Below are 27,496 nucleotides of genomic sequence, written 5' to 3' on the forward strand. Positions count from 1 at the left end.
ATTCCATTGTGTATATGTACCACAAATTTCTTATCCATTCATCTGCCGATGGACATCTAGGTTGCTTCAATGTCCTGGCTATTGTAACCAGTGCTGCAATGAACATTGAGGCACACACATCTCTTTTAATTCTGGTTTCCTTGGTGTGTATGCCCAGCAGTGGGATTGTTGAGTCATATGGCAGTTCTATTTCCAGTTTTTTAAGGAATCTCCACACTGTTCTCCATAGTGGCTGTACTAGTTTGCATTCCCACCAAGAGTGTAAGATGGTTCCCTTTTCTCCACACCCTCTCCAACATTTATTGTTTGTAGACTTTTTGATAGCAGCCATTTCGACTGGTGTGAGATGGTACCTCACTGTGGCTTTGATTTGCAGTTCTCTGATAATGGATAAGTAGGTATTAGTCGCGCAGTCATGCCTGACTCTTTGTTGAGCATCTTTTCATGTGTTTGTTAGCCATCTGTATGTCTTCTTTGGAGAAATGTCTGTTTAGATCTTTGGCCCATTTGTTGACTTGGTCATTTATTTTTCTGGAATTGAGCTGCAAGAGCTGCTTGTAATGTTTCTGAGCTTAATTATTTGTCAGTTGCTTCATTTGCTATTATTTTCTCCTTTTCTGAAGGTTGTCTTTTCACCTTGCTATAGTTTTCTTCGGTGTGCAAGAGCTTTTAAGTTTAGTTAGGTCCCATGTGTTTATTTTTGCTTTTATTTCCAATATTCTGGGAGGTGGGTCATAGAGGATCCTACTGTGGTTTATGTTGGAGAGTGTTTTGCCGATGTTTTCCTCTAGGAGCTTAATAGCTTCTGGTCTTACATTTAGATCTTTAATCCATTTTGAGTTTATTTTTGTGTATGGTGTTAGAAAGTGTTCTAGTTTCATTCTTTTACAAGTGGTTGACCAGTTTTCCCAGCACCACTTGTTAAAGAGATTCTCTTTTTTTCCGTTGTATATTCTTCCCTCCTTTGTCAAAGATGAGGTGTCCATAGGTGTGTGGATTTATCCCTGGGCTTTCTATTTTGTTCCATTGATCAATATTTCTGTCTTTGTACCAGTACCATACTGTCTTGATGAATGTGGCTTTGTAGTATAGCCTGAAGTCAGGCAGGTTGATTCCTCCAGTTCCATTCTTCTTTCTAAAGATTGAAAAAACATATTTTTCATTTTCACCAATAGCTTTATTGAGCATTGTAGCCACCATATTGTTCTACTATCTTCTTCCAAATTTCAGCCAACTTAATAATTCCATCTTCCCAATTTTTTTTTTTTTTATCTTTTTGAGCAAAGAACTGTTCCAAGTGCCTTTACAATTTTTCAGGGAATTGAAATTTTTTCCATTAAGAGAATTTTGTAAAGAAAAAAAAAAATGAATGGAAATCTGAAGGTGCAATATCTGGTGAATACAAGTTCTGGTGAATCAGAAATTCCCAGCCAAGCTGTAAAAGTTTTCCCCTGATCATCAAACAAACAGGGTATCTTGTGTTATCCTGATAGATTATGCATTTTCTGTTGAGTAGCTCCTGATGCTTTTTCTTGAGTACTGCTTTTAGTTGGTCTAATTGGCAGCAGTACTTGTTGGAATTTATCATTTGTTTTTTTTACAAAGAGTTCATAATAGATAACTCCCCTCCAATTCCATCATATATACAACTTCACCTTCATTGGATGAAAATTGGCCTTTTGGTGTGGTTGGCAATGGTTCATTTCACTTGTCCCATGGTCTCTTCCATTCTGCATTATTGTACAGTATCCAGTTTTCATTGCTTATAACAATTTGTTTTAAAACGGGAACATTTTCATTATGTTTCAGAAGAGAGTCACATATGAAAACATGGTTAAGAAGATTTGTTTCATTTTGCTTATATGGAACCCAAACATCACAGTGATGAACATAACCAACTTGTTGTAAATGCTTTTTAAAATTTGATTTGGAGGTTTTGAGTATGTCAGCTATCTCCTGTGTAACATAACATTGATTGGTCTCAAAATCTTGATTTTATTGTTATCATCTTCAACTGGTCTGCCTGAACATGGAGCATCATCCAGAGAGAAACCTCAGGCACAAAATTTCACAAACCACTTTTGACTTGTTCAGTCACAGCAGCTTTTCCATGCACTGAACTGAACATTTTTTTTTCTATTTCAGTTGCATTTTCACCTTCTTTTAAATAATAAAGCATAATATAACAAAAATATTGCTTTTTTACTTCCATCTTCAATATTAAAATGACCATACAAAAGTTTACCAATTTCTATGTCTTTTTTAAATGCACACTGATCTGACATCTGTCACTATACAATCTGAGAAAATTGTTTCAAATGAAGTTAAAGACACCTAAGTGGTACTAGAGCCATCTTATGGAAAAAAAAAAAAAAAAACAAAGAAAGCTTTTGGCCAACTCAATACTATACACAGAACACGCTGAAGTCTCCACTGCAAAACCAGCAGAACAAATAATAAATTCAGAAAAGTTGAGGGATATAAGAATAATATATAGAAATTTGTTGCTTTTGTATACACTAACAATGAACTACCAGGAAGAGAGAATTTTAAAATATCAAATTTGAAATCACATCAAAAGCAATGAAATACCTACCAGCAAACCTAACCAAAAAGGTGAAAGGTCTATACTCTGAAAACTATGAAATAATGAGGAAAGAATTATGCAAAGAAAAGGAAAGATATCCTATGCAATAGCACAGGAAGAATTGGAAGAGTTAATATTTTTAAAATAACCCAACTACCCAAAGCAATCTATAGACTTAATGCAGTTCCTGTCAAACCACAAAACTAGAATGAATAGTCCTAAATTTCATATGGAACCACAAAAGACTCTGAATTATCAAAGTAATCTTGAGAAAAAAGAACAAAGCTGGAGGTATCATCCTCCCTAACTTCAGACTATACTACACAGCTACTGTAATCAAAATAGTATGATACTGGCACAAAACTAGACACATGGATCAATGGAACAGAATAGGGCGCCCCAAGATAATGATGCACTTATGCTCAATTTACATATGACAATGGAGGCAAGGATATACAATGGAGAAAGGACAGCCTCTTCAACAAATGGTGCTGGGAAAACTGGACAGCTACATATAAAATAATGAAATTAGGACACTTACATCAAATACAAAAATAAACTCAAAATATATTAAAGACCTAAATATAAGATCCGAAATCATAAAGCTTCTAGAAGAGAACACATACAGAACACTATTTAATATAAATCATAGCAATATACTTTTCTGAATCTCTCTCCTAAAGCATAAGAAATGAAAGCAAAAATTAAAAAAAAAAAAGAGAACTAGTTAAAATTAAAAGCTTTTACACAGCAAAGGGAATTGTCAACAAAATGAAAAGACAACCTATGGGATAGGAGGAAATATTTGTAAATGATGATATCCAGTAAGATTTAATATCCAGAATATATAAACAGCTCATATGACTTAATATACTTCATTACATACTAGTTATTGCCATATTTCTTAAACAAATATTTCTTTCAAAAGAAAGCCAAGAACTTTTCTGTAATAGCTAATACGTTCCTCAAATTTCAAAAAAGTATCTTTGGGTGCATTTATATCCATCAATATGGCTTTTAAAACTGCATTGAAAATACCAACTTTTCATTTTCTCATTAAGGTATATTTTTATCTATCAATCTGTAATTACCATTCTACAAATGTGATTCAAGGCAGTAACTTACTTTCTTCTTCTTCCAGATGCAGAGAGCTACAATTCCAAACTAGAAAGATGGCTACCTTTTTTTTTTTTAAACTTATTTTCGTTGGAGGCTAATTACTTTACAATATTGTGGTGGTTTTTGACATACATTGACATGAATCATCCATGAATGTACATGTGTCCCCTCCATCCTGAAATCCCCTTCTTCTTCCCTCCCCTTCATATTCCTCTGGATTGTCCCAGAGCAGCAGCTTTGGGTGCCCTGCTTCATGCATCAGATTTGCACTGGTCATCTGTTTTACATATGGTAATATACATGTTTCAATGCAACTCTCTCATATCGTCCCACCCTCGCCTTTTCCCACATAGTCCAAAAGTCTGTTCTTTACATCTGTGTCTCTTTTGTTATCTTGCATAGAGGGTTGTCGTTACCACCTTTCAAATTCCATGTATATGCATTAATATACTGCATTGGTGTTTTTCTTTTTGACTTAATTCACTCTGTATAATAGGTTCCAGTTTCATCCAGCTCATTAGAACTGACTCAAAAGTGTTCTTTTTTATAGCCGAGTATGCGTGGGCACAGGAGGGCCTAAAGGAGTGATTTCACATTCAAGGTCGGGAGGGGTGGCCATGAGGAGATACCATACGTCCAAGGTAAGGAGCAGTGGCTGCGCTTTGCTGGAGTAGCCATGAAGAGATACCCCACATCCAGGGTAAAAGAAACCTAAGTAAGACGGTAGGTGTTGGGAGAGGGCATCAGAGGGCAGACACACTGAAACCATAATCACAGAAAACTAGCCAATGTTATCACAAGGACCACAGTCTTGTCTAACTCAATGAAACTAAGCCATGCCATGTGGGGCCACCCAAGACGGATGGTGGAGAGGTCTGACAGATTGTGGTCCACTGGAGAAGGGAATGGCAAACTACTTCAGTATTCCTGCCTTGAGAACGCCATGTATAGTATGAAAAGGCAAAATGATAGGATACTAAAAGAGGAACTCTCCAGGTCAGTAGGTACCCAATATGCTACTGGAGATCAGTGGAGAAATAAATCCAGAAAGAATGAAGTGATGGAGCCAAAGCAATAACACTACCCAGGTGTGGATATGACTGGTGATAGAAGCAAGGTCTGATGCTGTAAGGGCAATATTGCATAGGAATCTGGAATGTTAGGTCCATGAATCAAGGAAAATTGGAAGTGGTCAAACAGGAGATGGCAAGAGTGAATGTTGACATTCTAGGAATCAGCGAACTAAAATGGACTGGAATGGGTGAACTTAACTCAGATGAACATTATATCTACTACTCTGGGCAGGAATCCCTTAGAGGAAATGGAGTAGCCATCATGGTAAACAAAAGAGTCTGAAATTCAGTACTTGGATGCAATCTCAAAAACGACAGAATGATCTCTGTTCATTTCCAAGGCAAAACATTCAATATCACGGTAATCCAAGCCTATGCCCCAACCAGTAACGCTGAAGAAGCTGAAGTTGAATGGTTCTATGGAGACCTACAAGACGTTTTAGAACTAACCCCCCAAAAAGATATCCATTTCATTATAGGGGACTGGGATGCAAAAGTAGGAAGTCAAGAAACATCTGGAGTAACAGGCACATTTGACTTTGGAGTACGGAATGAAGCAGGGCAAAGGCTAATAGAGTTTTGCCAAAAGAACGCACTGGTCATAGCAAACATCCTCTTCGAACAGATCAAGAGAAGACTCTACACATGGACATCACCAGATGGTCAACACAGAAATCAGATTGATTATATTCTTTGCATCCAAAGATGATGAAGCTCTATACAGTCAGCAAAAACAAGACCGGGAGCTGAATGTGGCTCAGATCATTAACTCCTTATTGCCAAATTCAGACTAAAATTGAAAAAAGTAGGGAAAACCACTAGACCATTCAGGTATGACCTAAATCAAATCCCTTATTATTATAGAGTGGATGTGAGAAATAGATTTAAGGGACTAGATCTGATAGATAGAGTGCCTGATGAACTATGGGCGGAGGTTTGTGACATTGTACTGGAGACAGGGATCAAGATCATCCCCATGGAAAAGAGATGCAAAAAAGCAAAATGCCTTTCTGAAGAGACCTTACAAATAGCTGTGAAAAGAAGAGAAGTGAAAAGAAAAGGAGAAAAGGAACGATATTCCCATTTGAATGCAGAGTTCCAAAGAAGGGCAAGGAGAGATAAGAAAGACTTCCTCAGTGATCAGAGCAAAGAAAAAGAGGAAAACAACAAAATGGGAAAGACTAGAGATCTCTTCAAGAAAATTAGAGATACGAAGGGAACATTTCATGCAAAGATGGGCTCGATAAAGGACAGAAATTATACAACAGAAGCAGAAGATATTAAGAAAAAGTAGCAAGAATACACAGAAGAACTGTACAAAAAAAAAAAAAAAAAAAAAACACTTCACGACCCAGATAATCACAATGGTGTGATCACTCACCTAGAGCCAGACATCCTGGAATGTGAAGGCAAGTAGGCCTTAGAAAGCATCACTACGAACAAAGCTAGTGGAGGTGATGGAATTCCAGTTGAGATATTTCAAATCATGAAAGATGATGCTGTGAAATTGCTGCACTCAATATGCCAGCAAATCTGGAAAACACAGCAGTGGCCACAGGACTGGAAAAAGTCAGGTTTCATTCCAATCCCAAAGAAAGGCAATCCCAAAGAATGCTCAAACTACCGCACAATTGCACTCATCTCACACATTAGTAAAGTAATGCTCAAAATTCTCCATGCCAGGCTTCAGCAATACCTGAACTGTGAAATTCCAGATGTTCAAGCTGGTTTTTAAAAAAGCAGAGGAAATAGGGATCATATTGGCAGCATCTGCTGGATCATTTAAAAAGCAAGAGAGTTCCAGAAAAACATATGTTTCTGCTTTATTGACTATGCCAAAACCTTTGACTGTGTGGATCACAATAAACTGTTGAAAATTCTGAAAGAGATGGGAATACCAGACCATCTGACGTGTCTCTTGAGAAACATGTACGCAGGTCAGGAAGCAACCGTTAGAACTGGACATGGAAAAACAGACCGGTTCCAAATAGGAAAAGGAGTACGTCAAGGCTGTATATTGTCAACCTGCTTATTTAACTTATATGCAGAGTACATCATGAGAAATGCTGGGCTGGAAGAAGCACAAGCTGGAATCAAGATTGCCGGGAGAAATATCAATAACCTCAGATATGCAACTGACACCACCCTTATGGCAGAAAGTGAAGAGGAACTAAAAAGCCTCTTGATGAAAGTGAAAGAGGAGAGTGAAAAAGTTGGCTTAAAGTTCAACATTCAGAAAACTAAGATCATGCATTCTGGTCCCATCACTTCATGAGGAAATAGATGGGGAAACAGTGTCAGACTTTATTTTTTGGGACTCCAAAATCACTGCAGATGGTGATTGCAGCCATGAAATTAAAAGGGGCTTACTCTTTGGAAGGAAAGTTATGACCAACCTAGATAGCATATTAAAAAGCAGAGACATCACTTTGCCAACAAAGGTCCATCTAGTCAAGGCTATGGTTTTTCCAGTGGTCATATTTGGATGTGAGAGTTGGACTGTGAAGAAAGGTGAGCACCGAAGAATTGATGCTTTTGAACTGTGGTGTTGGAGAAGACTCTTGACAATCCCTTGGACTGCAATGAGATCCAACCAGTCCATCCTTAAGGAGAGAAGTCCTGGGTGTTCTTTGGAAGGACTGATGTTGAAGCTGAAATTCCAATAGTTTTGCCACCTCATGCGAAGAGCTGACTCATTGGAAATGGCCCTGATGCTGGGAGAGATTGGGAGCAGGAGGAGAAGGGGACGACAGAGGATGAGATGGGTGGATGGCATCACTGACTCGATGGGAGTCAGTGATGGACAGGGAGGCCTGGCGTGCTGCGATTCATGGGGTCACAAGGAATCGGACACGACTGAGCAACTAAACTGAACTGAACTGAATATTCCATTGTGTATATGTACAACAACTTCCTTATCCATTCATCTTCTGATAAGATGACAATTTTAAAATAGAAAAAAAAATTAACTTATTATAAAATGAGGATAAACTTTTTTAAAAATCAACTTGTTTTTTTATTGATGGATGACAACTTTATACTCCTAGGTAGCACTAACTGTGTACAATTAAAGATGCAGCATTATAGAGAAGCAGATAGCAAAATTAAACAGTAGAGGCAGGAAAATTTCAATCTTCATTATTTTGCTCATTTTTCACTATGTGTACACATAAACATGAATGGAATTTGAAGTCCTTTCATGGCAATGAATTTACAATCAACAATCTATGTGAATAACATCTTAATTTCAAATATTTGATCTGCAATGTGTATATAACCAGTTTCCACTCCAGTATTTTTGGACTTCCCTAGTGGCTCAGCTGATAAAGTATCCGCCTGCAATGAGGGAAACCTGGGTTCAATCCCGGTGTCAGGAAGATCCCCTGGAGAAGGGAATAGCTACCCACTCCAGTATTCTGGCCTGGAGAACTCCAAGGACTGCATAGTCCATGGGGTCGCAAAAGTCGGACACGACTGAGTGACTTTCATTTTCACTTCACTTTCAAGAAGTTTCTCTTTGTACAATTATTAAATGCCCTCTTTCCTGTTAAGAACCAATAAATTATTTTTTATATTTATTTTTCTTCTGAAGTAAGAACTATTTCTCTTCTAATAGGTGGCTCATTTTAATCATTTATCAAAAACTAAAGGGTAGGGGAGGAAATGTGATGATGTAGAAAAATCACTTTTTAAGAAAAATAAAATTCATTTTCACAAATTTACTGGTGTGTGTTGGTGGTGTGGGATTTATTCTACTATGCAATTACACTGGGAATCAGCATTATTTCAGGAATCATCTTTATTTCAGAAATATGTTTTATTGTGTGTATTTTCTTAATTCTTAAATAGAGCCACAGTTGTTTTTAACCAAATGATTTTCATTTGGAAATTAGAAGTCAAAATAAACTGTTGTGCACAAACTCCAAGGCATCTCCTTTCATTTTAGTCCATTTTTGCAACAAAATATTTCTCTCTAAAGAGACACTGAAGAGAGGAGAGTACTTGGTGAAACTTGGTTCTCTACAAGCAGCATCGAGTGCACATAGTGATGGCTACAGCAGGTCCACTGAGTGGTAATACAGAACGAGGGCAGTGTACTCAGCAGTGGTTTTCACCACCTTGTACTGGTTAATCACCTCGACCTAATGGCCCTTGATGTACAGCCAGACATTCAGACCTATCTGAGATATCCGTGGTATAGTGGTCACCTGTGGTGCTGCACTCATGGTGGTAGACAACTGCAAATAGCTTCTACGTTCTGTGGCATTTAAATTTTTTATTTTTAACCCCTGAATAAAGCAGTTCTTTATTAATTTTCAAGCCCACAGGATATTCAATATTTTTGATAAGCTTTTGACATTCATTCACCAGTCTTTTGGTGTTTCAGGTGCAACATGAGAACAGGAGGGAGTTTTTCCAGAGTAACACTTTGACTGATCTCAACCTCTTGTTTGGTTTTGATGATGCATAATCCTAGACATACAATCTTGCCACCAGAATTTCCTGGATGGTGTGTATCATGTGGAACTGAATACACTAGCTACAACATGAAGAAAGGCTGCAGGGTGGTGGACTCTTGAATTTTGCTGGGAAACCACAGATCTGATGTGTACACCAAAAATCTCAGTGATTGCAGTGTAAACAAAATCCACCTGGCAAATGACCTAAGTCTTACTTCAGGGGCCCACTTGCTCCCATTCATGCGTATTTCCTTCACCTGGTTCATCCTGCTTGTCTTCATTTACTGCGTGGCTTTTAGGCCCATTAGAAATAGTAAGTTTTTTCATTATTTGGTGACAGAAGTTTCTTTGAGTTCAGCGTATCTTGTGAAGTCCATTTAGGATAAAGCCTATGTATCACTTAATGGCAAATAGTGGAAACAGTGAGAGACTTTATCTTTTGGGGCTCCAAAATCACTGCAGATGATGACTTCAGCCATGAAATTAAAAGACGCTTACTCTTTGGAAGGAAACTTATGACCAACCTAGACAGCATATTAAAAAGCAGAGACATTACTTTGCCGACAAAGGTCTGTCTAGTCAAGGCTATGGTTTTTCCAGTAGTCACGTATGGATGTGAGAGTTGGACTATAAAGAAAGCTGAGCGCCGAAGAATTGATGCTTTTGACCTGTGGTGTTGGAGAAGCCTCTTGCAGTCCCCTGGACTGCAAGGAGATCCAGCCAGTCCATTCTTTTTTTTTTTTTTTTTTTTTTTTCATTTATTTATGTTAGTTGGAGGCTGATTACTTTACAATATCGTACTGGTTTTTGCCATAAATTGACATGAATCAGCCATGGATTTACATGTTTTCCCCATCCCGATCCCGCCTCCCACCTCCCTCCCCATTCCATCCCTCTGGGTCTTCCCAGTGAACCAGCCCTGAGCACTTGTCTCATGCATCCAACCTGGGCTGGTGATCTGTTTCACCCTTGATAGTATACTTGTTTCAATGCTGTTCCCTCAGAACATCCCACCCTCGCCTTCTCCCACAGAGTCCAAAAATCTGTTCTGTACATCTGTGTCTCTTTTTCTGTTTTGCGTATAGGGTTATTGTTACCATCTTTTTAAATTCCATATATATGCATTAGTATATTTTATTGGTCTTTATCTTTCTGGCTTACTTTACTCTGTATAATGGGCTCCAGTTTCATCCATCTCATTGATTGATTCAATTGAACTGATTCAAATGAATTCTTTTTAATGACTGAGTAATATTCCATTGTGTATATGTACCATAGCTTCCTTATCCATTCATCTGCTGGGCATCTAGGATGCTTCCATATCCCAGTCAATCAAGTCTAAAGGGGATCAGCCCTGGGTGTTCATTGGAAAGTCTGATGTTGAAGCTGAAACTCCAATACTTTGGCTACCTGATGAGAAGAGCTGACTCATTTGAAAAGACCCTGATGCTGAGAGGGATTGAGGGCAGGAGGAGAAGGGGACAACAGAGGATGAGATGGTTGGATGGCATCACTGACTCAATGGACGTGAGTTTGGGTGGGCTCTGGGAGTTGGTGTTGGATAGGGAGGCCTGGTGTGCTGCAGCTCATGGGGTCGCAAAGAGTCGGACATGACTGAGCAACTGAACTGAACTGACTTCACAGTAATTTTTGTGGACCCTTTTCAGACAAGTTTGACTTGATAACTGTTTGAAGTCTATAAATACACATGGGTTCAACAGCAGCTCCAGAAGGGATTTTGTTGTTATTGTTCAGTTGCTAAGTCATGTCCAGCCCCATGGACTGCAGCATGCTAGGTTTCCCATCCTCCACTATCTCCTGGAGTTTCCTCAAATTCATGTCTATTGGGTTAGTGATGCTCTCTAACCATCTCATTCTCTGCCATCCTCTTCTCCTTTTACCTTCAATTTGTTCCAGCATCAGGGCGATTTCCAAGGAATCAGCTCTTCCCATCAGCCGCCCAAAGTATTGGAGCTTGAGCTCCAGTGTCAGTCCTTGGAAGAACTTTCTTTAAGATTGACTGGTTTGATCTCCTTGCAGTCCAAGGAATTGTCAACAGTCCTCTCCAACCCCACAATTCAAAAGAATCATTTTTTTCTGCACTCAGCCTTCTTTATGGTCCAACTCTCACATCCATACATGACTACTGGAAAAACCATAGTTTCACTATACAGACCTTTGTTGGCAAAGTGATGTTTCTGCTTTTTAATATGCTGTCTAGGTTTGCCATAGCTTTTGCACAGGTTTCCATGCAGCAAGTGTCTCTTAATTTCATGGCTGCAGTCACTGTCTGCAGTGATTTTGGAGCCCAAGAAAATAAAATCTGTCACTGCATCCACTTTTCCCTCTTCTATTTGCCATGAACTGATGGGACTGTATGCCATAATCTTTGGGGCTTTTTTTAATGTTGAGTTTTAAGCCAGGTTTTTTACTCTCCACTTTCACCTTCATCAAGAATCTCTTTAGTTTCTCTTCACTTTCTGCCATTAAAGTGGTATCATCTGCATATCTGAGGTTGTTGATATTTCTCCCAGGGGGCACATATCCCTCATTATTTTATCCCAAAAAGCTTGTATAGGTTTTAGAGGTACTGCCATAAGAGTAAACTCACTTTAGCTAAACAAAGTTATCTATCATAAGTGTGAACTTACAAGGCCTTTGCACTTTTGAATAAAGGGGAAAGAACTTCAGGTGAAACAATGGAGGTGATACATTGGAAGGCAAGCAACCAATGACTGCAGTGTAGTGTTAATGTAGCACCAGTTTCCTTTATTAATCATCCCACGAACTTGCAATGGCACTAGTTTGTGAACCAGGGTTATGTTTTCCAATTACTCTACAATTTTTATGGCTACCTGATCCTCCAAAACTGGAACCAGCCCTTCCTTTACTTTGGCCTGCTTTTCAGAGACCAGGCGAGATGTGGCAGGAAGGGAACACTTAGTTTCCACAGAAACCACAGGGAAAGAGGAGCAATAGGAGGGGGCGGGAGCAGGGGGAGGGGAGGGGAAGAAGGAGGAAGAAGAAGAGGGCTTAGAATCATGAAAAAGACTGGCTCACACACGACTTCATGAGCTGACTAGTAGGGGCGGTGCCTGCCACAGAGCCTGGGCCTCCCACAGGTGTGGAGCTGCTCTTGGCTTTCCATGTCTAAGCATTTCACAGTATGCAACTCCACCCTGTTGGCAGCTGTGCCCTCACTCAAAGGTTCAAGTATTTGTCTGTTGGAAACTCCAGGGTTCTTAATAATATCAGTCCTAACATAAGGCTGAGACACAGCTATCTTCGACAGGGTATCCCTGCCAGCCTCTGCAGTGAGGCAAGGTTGTTCAAAGTCAACCCCTTGGCAGCTCTCAGGCTGCCCTGCAGTCCTGGCCCCATTGTCAAAGGCTCTGGGGAACGAACCACCAGGCAGTGTCACTGATGAAGTCCATTGCGTTCTCAGGACTGCCATAAGTCTTAGGTGTCCCCAACAGGGGCACATCATCCATGAACTCCACATCCTCTACACATACACTGTTCGGGACTGCTGGATTGGCATGGCCATTGACGAGGGCTTCTGTGGAAGTACTACCCTCTCCATCATCATTTGAGTAACTCTAATATCCAGGTGTACATTTTCCTTCCTTTTTATGCTTCATTTTTTCTACCACCTGAGATGCCATTGTTGTCTAAAACGTCCACCTCCACATTAGAGCTGCCATACGGAAGAAGGGCAGAGCCTCAGTACTGGTAGCTGGTAAAGCTATAATTCACTTCTTCATCTATGCCATCAGAAATCTTTTTGGAAGTTGTGCAACTAAGGACAAATTCAGGGGCCTATGGATTCAATGTGCTTGAAATGCTGTGGTTGGGCATTCTTAGAAAAATGTCACTGGGTTCAATTGCTTCATTAACACCAAATTTAATTCTCTGATAACTTCTCTATCAACAACTTGTGCACACAGAACTGTTCCACTGTATGGAAGAAACTCAACTGAAGAGCATTGAATCACAAAGAACTGACTGAATTCATCAGGGCTAAAATTCCCCAAATATACTACAGGTTGCAGAGGGCCATGGCAGCCCATTTTAATAAGCCTTGGTGCTCAACCAACTCTTCACACTGTTTCCTCTTTGCATTAGATTTTAATGTATATATATTCTCAATAAGATCCCTTAGGTATCATTACCAAAACTGTTATAGAACAACAACAAAAAAATACATGTAATAAGTGGTTAAGAAATAAATGAATATGAGGAAGAGGATGGAAAAACACTAAAGCAAGACAAGTAGAAACTAAGGGTGTTCACAACAATAAGAGAGTAGATTTCAATAGTTTTATAGACACAAAAGAACCAAGGTTCATTTTATTCCACCGTTCATTTTGAAATAAGCACCAAGTATCTAGATACTAATATTTACTTCCCTTTTGCCAATGCTGCCTCCATATTAAATACTTTTTCAAAAGACAAAAATATAATTCTGTCCTTGAGACTGAAAACAACAACAATAAAAGCAACAGCAGTACACACACTATCCCAAGGAAATAGCTCTTTTCCATTTGAAAGAACTTAATATTATGATCCTCAATAATGAAAGGAATCTGTATTGTATAATGAAGTAAAAATAATAAATCTATAATGAAAATTTTTAACCAGTAGTCATGGAAACTGGACAATTTACTGTCTGCTCTTATTTTTTTGTCAGGATTTTTATTTTAACTGAGAAAGGAAGTTTGTATGCCTCGATTTCTATTGGCCTCAATTATAATTTCCAACTATATTTATTCACAGATGAGTACATATTGTCTTCTACTCCTGAAATTTCTTTTGGCCAATCAGAACAGAAGGAAAAGATGTCTGCTGTCCTTTGATATACTATTCATTGCAGCAAAAAGTAAATAAGAACTATTTCATCTTCACAGTACTTTTTCTTATATTTTTTTAATTTATTTCTTATTTTGGATATGACTTTCCCTTTGTTTTTTTTTTTTTAAGGAAATCTAGTTCCTTTTTCTAAAGATGTTTATTTTTCTGATGCGGACTATTTTATTGAATTTGTTACAATATTGTTTCTGTTTTGGTTTTTGGCTGCAAGGCATGTGGAATCTTAACTCCTCAACCAGGGATCAAACCTATAACACCTGCATTGGAAGGTGAACTCTTAACCATTGGACCAAAGGGAAGTTCCCAGAGTTTTTTTCTATGACATTAAAATGTAAACAATATTAAAGTCACATTTCCAGTCTTTACTACATTAAAGACATGTAACAGAAGATATGCAGTATTAACACATTTTTGCTTTACTTTAATGCAATAATAATGGTATCAAGTTAAATAATAGTATTCACTAAAATAAACATTTGATTTATAAACAAGAGTTTGCACACATTACTAGAAGCAAATGAAATAAATTTCAAGATTTGAAATTGTGGAGGAAAAGATGTGAGTTGAATTGTACTTCATAGTATTATAAACAGGGCTCCCCAGTGGCTCAGTGGTAAAGAATCCACCTGCCAATGCAGGAAATGCAGGTTCAATCCCTGGGTTAGGAAGACCCCCTGAAGAAGGAAACTGCAGCCCATTCCAGTATCCTTGACTTAAAAATCCCATGGACAAAGGAGCCTAGTGGGCTACAGTCCATGGAATTGCAAAGAGTCAGGCATGCTGAATGACTGAGCATGTTATGTCATGTCAGTAATATGTATTTCCTCTTTCCCTTAGGACTACAAGGGGAAATCAGTAGATTGATAGGTAATCATAACCAAAGTTCATAAAAACTCAGGGCCTTTGTTCCAAGTATAGCAAGGACTACTAAAACCATAGGCCATAATTTACATGTGTGATTGGTGGTACAGAAATCGTATCCCCTGACATTCAGGGAAAGCCCAAAATACATGCTTTAACAAGGTTGACTGTGCTTCTATGTAAAGGAGGTAAATATATACCACCCTTTTCCTCTCACACAACACAATGATATGTAGACAGAATGCACAATATAGCTCATTGAGAATTCTGAAAATTATATCAGCAGAAAGAGAGAGTCAGAACCTCAGAATTCAAAGACTACCAATCTGGTTGTAGATTTATATAATTACCCCTCCAGTATCTTCTAGCTTGAATTCAACATAGCGTGAAATATATAAATGGGCACTGGTGCAGACAGAGAGGGAAATAGAAGTCCTCTGCTTCTGGCTTAAGGAGTAAGAAAGTGAAGACACTCAGTCGTGTCTGACTCTTTGCAACCCATGGACTGTAGCCTACCAGGCTCCTCCGTCCGTGGGATTCTCCAGGCAAGAATACTGGAGTGGGTTGCCATTTCCTTCTCCAGGAGATCTTCCCAACCCCCTCCCGCATTGCAGGCAGATGCTTTATCATCTGAGCCACTAGGGATGCTCAAGGAATAAGAAAAGGAACTCCTAATATTCAGACACTGGAAACCCTCAATTTTTTGCTTGTTTTTATTTCTTTGTTTTCCTTTCTCCAGTACTTCATGTCCTAGGTCTCAATTTGTAGTGCAGAAACAAGAGTACAGAATTTTTACCTTCTTACAAAAGGAGATCTGATACCAAGAAGGGCCAGACCCACTGATATTTTTTTTTTTTCTTTCTGATTCTCCACCACTTGAAAATGAACACAGGCACAGAAATGGAAGTGTACAGATATAATGGAGTAATTAAGTCTCAAACATCTGTCCAAAGGTCTCACAAAAGGAGACCCAAAGAACTGGAAACCACAGGAGAAATCAGGAAGAGGGAGGGACTCAAGGCAGCGAGCCTATAAAATAATTTATGAAATCCTGGTATCAATTCTGAACTGTGTATACATGGAGATATAATCTTAGTCTTCAAACCAAAGACTTTGAGAAATAAACTAAATGAAACCACTTCCAAGTAACAGAATGTCCTAGATTCTGTACACAAAGGATAGATTTGAAAACTACTGCAAAGACTTTTAACAAAAATTACATCGAAAACACAACATACACAATGTGAATGAGAAGTTGTGGCCTGAAAATAAAAAAGGTGATTTCCTTGATAAAATAAAATATCAACATTCTACACAGGCAACATTCTGCATAGACTGTAAATAAGTCCTAAAATCTAATATAATACTCATAGTATACAGAATAGGATTCAAAATTATTAGATATACAAAGAACCAGGAAAGACTGAGCTTATATGGAAGAAATAATAATCATTATGAGATGACATCAAGAATAGTGATGTTAGGACCTCTGCAGAATTGTTCCCAGAGGGAAAACATAATTGATAAGAATGATTTAAAACCAAAAATTTTAAGTCTCTAGAAACAGTCCTAATTAAACACAGCAAAAGAAGAAACATTTATCCCCACTTCAATATACTAAATCCCAATAGGAACAGGAAAAGTCAATGACATTTGAGACAGGAAACCCTCTCCCTCTCCCATCTGTTTCAATTCAATAAACAGGAGCTCCATTATGAGGAGAAGTGGCCAAAAAATACATAGGCATCTCTTTCTCAGATCCCAGTTAAAGGGGTGGAATCTCTCTGAGGGGGAGACAGGTCATTTCATACCTTCCCCAGTTCCATGTTGCAAAAGCTCATTCTGAGTGTTCCAGAGCCCTCTTCCTTCACCTAGCCACAATTCAAAAGGCAGAAGCTCTAAAACAGAGTGCAGCAGGGAAAAAAAAAAAAAAAACAGTGCAGCCCAGATCACCTTCTCCCCAGTTCATTCAAAGGATGAAGCTTTCATCTTGGAAAAGGCAAGTCAAGAAGAGAAAAGTTACTACCATGTAAAGCAGGAGTGTCATTCAGAGAGAAGTGAGCCACCTCCCAGTCCCCAAATTCAGATCAGTGGTGTAGTTTTTTACTAGAGAGACAGAGGTCGGCCATCATAATAGAAAACTAAGATGATCTTTCCAAGGGAATTGACTTTATTTGTAAGAGATATGGAAAGTTTAAACTTAATGGTTCTGTTGAATGTAATGTATATTTTCGATGTAAGTCATAAAGAGGAGACTAATAACTCCAAGAGAGCAACCAGATAAACCACAGGCCAGCTGGCTGAGCAGAGAAAACCATGGAGACAATCAAGATGATCCCTCCTCCTGGGGGCTTCCCTCATAGCTCAGTTGGTAAAGACTCTTCCTGTTAAGGTAGGAGACCTGGGTTCAATTCCTGAGTTGGGAAGATCCCTTGGAGAAGGAAATGGAAACCTACTCCAGTATTCTTGCCTGGAGAATCCTATGGAAAGAGGAGCCTACAGGCTACAGTTTATAGTATCACAAGAGTCAAACACAGCTTAGTGACTAAATCACCACTATACCACTCCTGGGGTCAGAACAAACCACAAAGAATAGCCTGCCAAATGATCAAAATATAATTGGGTTAGACTATATATAGTATTTATACCCCCAGTGAATTTTCAAAAATAAGAGGAAAATCAGCTAGTTATGACTCAGAACTAAGGGCTGAGTGTGATATCAACAGAAGCAATCAGCTTGACAGAAATATCAGAGAAAATAACAGCCAAAGAGAACCATACTAAAACACTGACATCCCATAGTGGCTGTACTTATACTAAAGGCTGTACCCTCTGAGGAGGGACAAAATAGACATTTAAAACATGGTACTAGTGATAAAGAGTGACATTTTATAATAATAATGTCAATACATCACAAAGACACAATGATTATAGATATATGTGCATCTACAACAGAGCTCTAAAATGCATAATGCAAAACCTGAAATAGTAAATGTAAAAACAGATAATTCAAATCATAGTTGGAGACTTTAGCAATCCACTTAACAATAACAGAACAACTAGGCAGAATGTCAACAAGGAAATATAAGATTTGAACAACACTCTGAAGGAAATAGACCTAAATGACATCTACAGAATACTCCACCCAAACCCAGCAGAAACATTCTCAAGTACACAGAACATTCTCCAGGAGAGACCATACTCTAGGGAATAAAACAAACATTAATAAATTTAAAAGAATTGAAAACTTGAAAAGTATATTCTCTATCCACACTATGGCATTAAATTAGAAATCAATAAAAGGAAGAAATTTGGGGAATTCAAAATGTGAGGAAACTAAAACACATGCTCCTAAATTACCAATGTTTGAAAGAGAAGATTATAAGGGAAATTAGACAGTAGTTTCAGATAAACGAAATGAGGAAACAACAAATAAAAACTGAGAATGTAGCTAAAAACATGCTTAAAGTAAATTTGTACATATAAATGGCTATGTTAAATATGAAAATGGACATACACCCCATGTTCATGAATTAAAAGACTTAATAATGTTAAGATGGCAATACTCCCCAAAGCAATCTATAGATTGAATGCAAACCCTATCAATGTGCTAACAGTTCTTTCTTTCTGCAGAAATAAATAAATATATATATATATATATATAATATTAAAATTCATATGGAATTACAAAAGGCTCCAAATGGAAAAAACAAAATCTTGAAAAACGATAACAAAGTTGAAGAACTCAAACTTCCCAATTTCAAAACTTACTACAACACTATAGTAATCATGACAGGATGGAACTTCCTTAAGGATAAATATCTAGAACAATGGAATAGAATTGAGTGTCCAGAAATAACCCATACATCTATGATCACAAGGGTGAAGAGACCATTCAATGGGGGAAGGATAGTATGTTAAATAAGTTATTCTAGGACAACAGGAGCTAACTCTAAAACTTTCAGAAGAAATTATAAAGGCAAATTTTGATAATCTTGGATTTGGCAATGATTTCATAGTTATAATACCAAAAGGACAAAGAACAAAAGGGAAAGCTAGATAAATTGGAATTTACTAAATTCTAATTTTTCTGCATTAAACACTATCAAAATAGTGAAAAGACAACCTACAAATCAGAGAAAATCATATATTGGATACAATTATTGTATCCAGAATATGTAAAGAATTTTTACAGTCAAAAAAACAGACAAACCATTAAAGAATGGGCAAATGAGATGAATAGACATTTCTCCAAAGATGATACACACACACACACACACACGAGTCAACAAGGACATGAAAAGATGTTCAATGTCATTAGTCATTTGTGAGATGCAACTCAAAACCAAAAGAGATACCACTTCACATCTATGAGGATGACCACATGGGAAAAAAAATAAGTAAGTGTTGGTGAGGGTATGGAGAAATTCTAACCCATATGCATTGCTGGTTGGATTGTAATATGGTGTAATCATTGTAGAAAACAATTTTATGATTCCTGAAAAAGTTAAACATAAAATTATGATATGAGCAGGCAATTACACTCCTAGATATCATAAATGAAAACAGATTATAAAGCAAAAGCTTATACACTAATGTTCATAGCAGCACTATTCACAGTAGTCAGAAGATATAAATAACCCAAATGTTCATCAATTGATAAATGGATAAACAAAATAGTGTGTGTCTATAAAACAGAATATTACTCAGACATAGAAAATAATGAAAACTGATACATGCTACACCATAGATAAACCTTGAAAACACGCTAATGAAGGAAGCCAGATGAAAATGGCCACATATTCTTTTCACATAAAATATCATGAACAGACAATTCCACAGAGAAGAAAGTATAATAGTGGTGGCCAGCAGCTGGAAGACGGAGCATGAAAAGTGACTGCTTAGTGGGTAGGAGATACTACTTTGGGATGATGAAAAAATTGTGTAGCAACACAGTGATTGTACAATGCTGTGACTCTACTAAACATTCCTGAATTGTACACTTTACAATGGCTAAAATGGTAAACTTTGACTTTTAAAAGATATTTTCATTTATTTGGATCCCCCACAAGCTTTAACTAAAATGTTCATTTTATTAACATAGTGTAGACCCAGTACTTACACGCATAAATTCACTAAATTTAAAAAGAATGACTAGATTCCATGCTTCAGCATAAACACTGCAATGGTATTAACCTCAGATTTTAGTAGACTTTTTTATCAATTTCATACACAAATTTTGTATTACTATGTTCATAGTATTATAGTAAATGTGTCCTCTATTGTAATCTTTTTTTTTTCCATTTATTTTTATTAGTTGGAGGCTAATTTCTTTACAATATTGTAGTGGATTTTGTCATACATTGACATGAATTAGCCATGGATTTACATGTATTACCCATCCCGTTCCCCCTCCCACCTCCCTCTCTACCCGATCCCTCTGGGTCTTCCCAGTGAACCAGGCCTGAGCACTTGTCTCATGCATCCAGCCCGGACTGGTGATCTGTTTCACCCTAGATAATATACATGTTTCGATGCTGTTCTCTCGAAACATCCCACCCTCGCCTTCTCCCACAGAGTCCAAAAGTCTGTTCTGTACATCTGTGTCTCTTCTTCTGTTTTGCATATAGGGTTATCATTACCATCTTTCTAAATCCCATGCAGTAGACATATATAAATAATGGTTCACATACTGTTGAAGCATGGCTTGGAGAGTTTTGAGAATTACATTGCTAACGTGTGAGATGAGTGCAATTGTGCGGTGTTTCAACATTCTTTGACATTGCCTTTCTTTGGGATTGAAATGAAAACTGACTTTTTCCAGTTCTGTGGCCACTGCTGAGTTGTCTAAATTTGCTGGCATGTTTAGTACAGCACTTTAACAGCATGATCTTTTAGGATTTGAAATAGCTCAGGGGGAATTCCATCACCTCCACTAGCTTTGTTTCTAGTGATGCTTCCTAAGGCCCACTGGATTTCACACTCCAGGATGTCTGGCTCTAGGTGAGTGATCACACCAGCATGGTTATCTGGGTCATGAAGATCATTTCATACAGTTCTTCTGTGTATTCTTGCCACCTCTTCTTAATATCTTCTGCTTCTGTTACGACCATACCATTTATGTCCTTTATTGTGCTCATCTTTGCATGAAATATTCCCTTGGTAACTCTAATTTTCTTGAAGAGATCTCATAGTCTTCCCATTCTATTGTTTTTCTCTATTTCTTTGCATCAATCACTTAGGAAGGCTTTCTTATCTCTCCTTGCTCATCTTCAGAACTCTGCATTCAAATAGGTATATCTTTCTTTTTCTCCTTTGCTTTTAGCATCTCTTCTTTTCTCAGCTATTTGTAAGGCCTTCTCAGACAACAATTTTTCATTTTTGCATTTCTAGCTGAGCAGCAAAGAACTGATGCTTTTGAACTGTGGTGTTGGAGAAGACTCTTGAGAGTCTTGAGAGTCTGCCGTGAGATCAAACCAGTCAATCCCAAAGGAAATCAGTCCTGAATACTCATTGAAAGGACTGATGCTGAAGCTGAAGCTCCAGAATTTTGGCCACCTCATGCGAAGAACTGACTCATTGGAAAAGACCCTGATGCTGGGAAAGACTGAAGGCAGGAGGACAAGGGGAGAACAGAGGATGAGATGGTTGGATGGCATCACTGACTTGATGGACATGAGTTTGAGTAAGCTCTGGGAGTTGGTGATGGACAGGGAAGCCTGGCATGTTGTTGACCATGGGGTCACAAAGAGTCGGAATGAAAGACTGAACCACACAGATAAATAAATTACAGATTTAAATGTAAATAGAAAAATCCAATCTTTGAGGTTGAGAATAAAGAGGAACATGGATAATTCCTTCTTCTAAACTATGTTATGCATGTTTTGCCACCAAAAAAAGATCTCAAAACAACAACCTAACCTTCCACCTTATGAAACCAGATAAAAGAAGAGCAAGCAAAATCCAAAGCAAGGAGAAGACAGAAAATGGTAAAGTTTATAGTGGAAATAAGTGAAATAGAGAATAGAAAACAACTAATAAAATCAAAGAAGCAAAAGTTTCTTTGAGAGATCAGAAAAATTGACAATCTGTTAGATAGACAAAAATAGAGAAAATTCAATTGACTTCAATCAGAAATAAAAAAGAGACATTACTAAAGACCTTATAGCAAAGATCTAAAAGACTATAAGCCTACCTGGAATGGACAAAGTGAAGAAATAGAAACAAACTATCAAAACTGACTCACAAAGAAACAAAACATGCGACAAGATGTATAACAAGAAATGATTTTTCTTTCTCACAAAGAAAAGTCCTAAATCTGGTAGCTTCCATGGAGAATATTATCTTTTTTTTTTTTTTTTAAGACTTAATACAATTTTTCACAAAAAAATTACAGAAATAGAAGAGGAGAAAAAAATTCACAGCTCATCCTTTGAAGAAAGTTTTATCTTGATTAAAGTAAATTTAATATCAAAATCAAAGATAGCACAATAAAAAAAACTATAAAACAATTTATCTTATGAATCCAAATGCAAAAATCCTCAGCGAAATCATCACAAATCAAATTCAGCAACACGAAAAAGAAGTATACACTACAGTAAATTGAGATTTATCTCAGTAATACGAAAATGGCTTAACACAGAAAATCAATATGCTATATCAATAGAGTAAACCACCAAAACTACATTATCATATAGATAGATACAAACAAGCAAAATAAAACTTACAAAATATAACACTCTTTCTCAATAAATATATATATGTACAACTGGGAATAAAGGTGGCATAAGTGGTAAAGAACCTGCCTGCCAATGCAGGAAACATGAGACACTGGTCCAATCTCTGGGTGCAGAAGATCCCCTGGAGGAGAGAACGGCAAACCACTCCAATATTCTTGCCTGGAGAATACCCCATTATTCTTCCCATGGACAGAGGAACTTAGCAGACTAGGGTCCAAAGGGTCACAAAGAGTCAGACATGACTAAATTGACTTAGCATGCACACATAACATGATAAAGGGCACACACAAAAATTTCACAGAACATTATAGCTAATGCTTTGCTCCAGAGATCATGAAAAGAAAAGGATGTCTCCTATTGCCACCTCAGTTCAAAAATGTACTGGAGATTCAAGCCATAAGTCAAGTAAATAAACTAAAAAGCTATGATACTGGAAAGAATGACATGCAACTACCTTTGCTTATGTACAAGAAGATATTATATATAGAAAATCTCAAGGAATTCAATTTTGAAAACTATTGAATTAATAAAGTAGGTCTATAAGAATGCAGAACACAAAATCAACATATAAAACAACTGTGTTTATATAAACACCTAAAAATAACACAATGAAATTAAAATGACTATCCATTTATGTTAATATAAAAGGAGTGCAATATTTAGGAATACATGTAACAAAAGAAGTGAAAAATGCATATTCAGGAAACTAAAATACAACTCAATGTTTAAGAGAAAGATGGTTGTTCAGTCGCTCAGCTGTGTCTGATTACTTGCAACCACATAGACTATAGCATGCCAAGCTTCCCTGTCCTTCACCATCTGTCAGAGCTTGCTCAAACTCATCTCCATTGAGCCAGTGAGTCCATGCAACAATATTGTCCTCGGTCATCCCCTTCTCGTCCTGCCTTAAATCTTTTTCAGCATCAGGGTCTTTTCTAATCAGTCAGACCTTTGCATCATGAGGTCAACATTCTGGAGCTTCAGCTTCAGCATCAGCCCTTCCGATATATATTCAGGACTGATTTCTTTTAGGATTGACTAATTTGATCTCCTGGCAGTCCAAGGGACTCTCAACAGTCTTCTCTAACACCACAGCTCAAAAGAATCAATTCTTTGGAGCTCAGCCTTCTTAATTGTCCAAATCTCACATCCATACATGACCACTGGAAAAACCATAGCTTATATCTTTCTTTTTCTCATTTTCCTTTTGTGTCTCTTCTTTTCTCACCTGTTTGTAAGGTCCCCCAGAGACCTTTTTCTTTTTTTGCATTTCTTTTTCTTGCAGATGGTTTTGATTACCACCTCCTGTACAGTGTTATGAACCTCTGTCCATAGTTTTTCAGGCATTCTGTCTATCAGATCTAATTCCTTGATTTGTCACTTCCACTGTATAATTGTATGGGATTTGATTTAGATCTTCCTGAATGGTCTAGTGGTTTTCACTACTTTCTTCCATTTAAGTTTGAATTTTGCAATAAGGAGTTCATGATCTGAGCCACAGTCAGCTCCTGGTCTTGTTTATATAGATTTTCTTCATCTTTGGTTGCAAAGAATATAATCAATCTGATTTTTATATTGACCATCTTCTGATGTCCATGTATGGTGTCTTTTCTTGTATTTTTGAAAGAAATGTTTGCTATGGTTCTCTTGGCAAAACTCTGTTAGCCTTTGCCCTGGCTCATTTTGTACTCCCAGGCCCAACTTGCCTGTTACTCCAGGTATCTCTTGACTTCCTCCTTTTGCATTCTAGTCCCCTATGATGAAAATGACATCTTTTTTTTGGCATTAGTTTCAGAAGATTTTTTAGGTCTTCATAGGACTGTTCAGCTTCAATTTCTTCAGCATTAGTGGTTGGCATATAGACTTGAAATCCTATGATGTGAATTGTTTGCCTTGGAAAAGTACAGAGGTAATTCTGTCATTTTTGAGACTGTACCCAAGTACTACATTTCAGATTCTTTTGTTGACTATGAGGGCTACTCCATTTCTTCTAAGGGATTCTTGCCCATAATAGTAGATATAATGGTCATCTAAATTAAATTCACCCATTCTGTTCCATTTTACGCCACTGATTCCTAAAATGTCAATGTTCACTTTGGCAATCTCCTGTTTGATCATTTCCAATTTACCTTGATTCATGAACCCTAACATTTCAGGTTCCTATGCAATATTGTTCTTTACAGCATCAGACTTTATTTTCACCACCAGACCATCCACAACTGTACTTTGTTTCCACTTTGGCTCAGCCTCTTCATTCCTTCTGGAGCTATTTCTCTGCTTTTCTTCAGTAGCATATTGGGCATCTACCGACCTAGCAAGTTCATCCTTCAGTGCCATATCTTTTTGCTTTTTCATACTGTTCATGAGGTTCTCAGGACAAGAATCCTGAAGTGGTTTGCCACTCCCTTTTCCAATGGACCACATTTTTTCAGAACTCTCCACCATGACCCATATATCTTGGGTGGCCCTACACTGCATGGCTCAGGATTTCATTGAGTTTGACAAGGCTGTGATCCATGTGATCAGTTTGGTTCTGTGACTGTGGTTTTCATTCTGTCTTCCCTCTAATGGCTGAGGATAAGAGGTTTGTAGAAGCTTCCTGATGAGAGTGACAGGCTGTGGGGAAACTGGGTCTTGCTCTGGTGGGCGGGGCCATGCTCAGTAAATGTCTAGTCCAATTTTCTGCTGATGGGTGGGGCTGTCTTCCCTCCCTGTAGTTCAGACCAAACTATGGTAAGGGTAATGGTAGGAATGGTGACTTCCTTCAAAAACCTTATACTAACACGCCATGGCTTGCAGGACTACTGTATTCAGTGCCCCGTACTCTGTGGCAGGCCGCTGTCAACATGTGCCTCTGCCAAAGACTCCTGGACACTCACAGACAAGTCTGGCTCATTCCCTCATGGCAGGGAGCGCTGCTCCTTTCTCCTGGCTTCTGGTATGTAAAAGGTTCTGGTTTTGCCCTCCAAAAGTCTGCTTCCCCAGTCCTGTGGAAATTCTGTGGTTAAATCCCACTGGCCTTCAGAGTCAAATTCCCTAGGGCTTCTCAGTCCCTTTGCTGGATCCCTGGGTTGGGAAAATTGTTATTGGCCCTAGAACTTTTGCAACAGTGCATACACTCAGTGGCAGCATCCTAATTGGCTTTCAAGAGGGCACTGCCATCTTGCCAGTCAATTCTGGTGCCAGCAGCGCAATTAGAAAATAGGCAAAGGATTTGAATCAACCTTTCTCTAATGAATCATATACAGATGGCCAGTAAACACATGAAATCATGTTTAGTATCAGTACCAATTAGGGAAATGCAGGTTAAAACCACAGTGAAAGATATTCTGTAAATTATCACCTCCATCCTAAAAGTAAGGGGGGGACTTAATAAATGAAAATCAAGGTTTCTTCTCAGATCTATCAGATAACTGAGGTCACAGGGTGAACCACGGCCCTCAAAATTATAAAGACAGATGAATATGCAGACTCACATCTACTAGAACAGAAGTCTAGGAAAAGAATTTTAAATACCTGTAAAGCCAATACCAAGGTAGAAAACTTAAACTGTAATTGATAAACTGCCAAAAGCTCAGGGTAGATAAGCTTGAGAGTTAAAAATTTCAAGGAGTCAGTTTCAGGCTATCCCCACAATATCAGTGGTTTTGCTCCAGGAGATCTACCAGATCCTCAAAGTGAAAATCAGAGAAAAACACAAATGCTTTTGGCAGGAAGAGGAGGAAAGTAGCTATTTTGAAATACACTCAGTGCATCATACTCATCTAATAAAAAATGCTGTTGGAGATACTGTATTACTAGAGCTCAACTGACTGGAATTTTACCAGAAACTAACTGACCTAGAGAAGGGAAATATCTAACTCCAGATACCCCTGAAAAAATTCCATATCTAGAAAATATATAAGAAGTAGTCTCTAAGGAAACCCAAGGTCCACAGGGGAGACAAAAACAAGGAAAATAGAGACAATTTTAGCTTCTGACACCTACAGCAACAGCAAACATTAAACATAGTCTAACAATTAGCCAAACAAAAATAATCTCATGCTAAAAGGCCTATTTATCTAAGTTCTGTCATTCAGTACTTCTTGTCCAGCTTGCACAAGGAACACTAACAGGCATGTTAAAAAAAAAAAAATACGCATAGTTTAAGGAGATAAAGAGATAGAGCAAGTATCAAAACCAGACTCATATATGGCAGAGAGTTATGAATTAGCAGACTAAGTATCACAAATAATTATGATTCGTATGCTAAGGATACTAATAGACATATAGACAACATGCCAGAAAAGGTGTGTGATATAGGCAAAGAGATGGGAAGTCTTAAGAAACATGCAAAATGAAATGCTTGCATTTTTTAAAATATTATAACAAAATGATGAATGCCTTGGATATGATCTATATACTGGAAATGAACAAAGAAAGAATCAATGAGCATGAAGAAATGTCAGGTCCATATAAACTTTGCAAATTTAAAATCAAAGAGAATAAAATGAAGATGGAACAAAATATCAAAGAACTGTGAAAAAGTAGAAAAGTTTTGATGTATGATGGAAATATCAGAAAGAGAAGAAAGACAGAGAGAGGAGATATTTGAAGTAATAATTACATAATTATTTCAGACACCGAATTATAGATCCACGGAGCTCAGAAAACAAGTAGCACAATACATATACAGTTGACCCTTGAAGAACATGGGTTTGAACTACACAGGGACACTTACATATAGATTTTTTTTTTCAATAAACACTGTAGTACTGCATGATCTATTGTTGGTTCAATCCACAGATG

General features: G+C 37.7%; 1 protein-coding gene and 1 pseudogene across 1 annotated transcript in view; both read right to left on the reverse strand.

Moving 5' to 3' along the window:
* DACH2 (dachshund family transcription factor 2) overlaps positions 1–27,496 on the reverse strand; it is a 933,902-nt gene that overhangs the window by 494,148 nt on the left and 412,258 nt on the right. The window lies entirely within an intron of this gene.
* LOC133052107 (ubiquitin carboxyl-terminal hydrolase 10-like) lies at positions 12,319–13,309 on the reverse strand (annotated as a pseudogene).

Source organism: Dama dama, chromosome X, assembly GCF_033118175.1.
Source record: "Dama dama isolate Ldn47 chromosome X, ASM3311817v1, whole genome shotgun sequence".
Taxonomy (NCBI): Eukaryota; Metazoa; Chordata; class Mammalia; order Artiodactyla; family Cervidae; genus Dama; species Dama dama.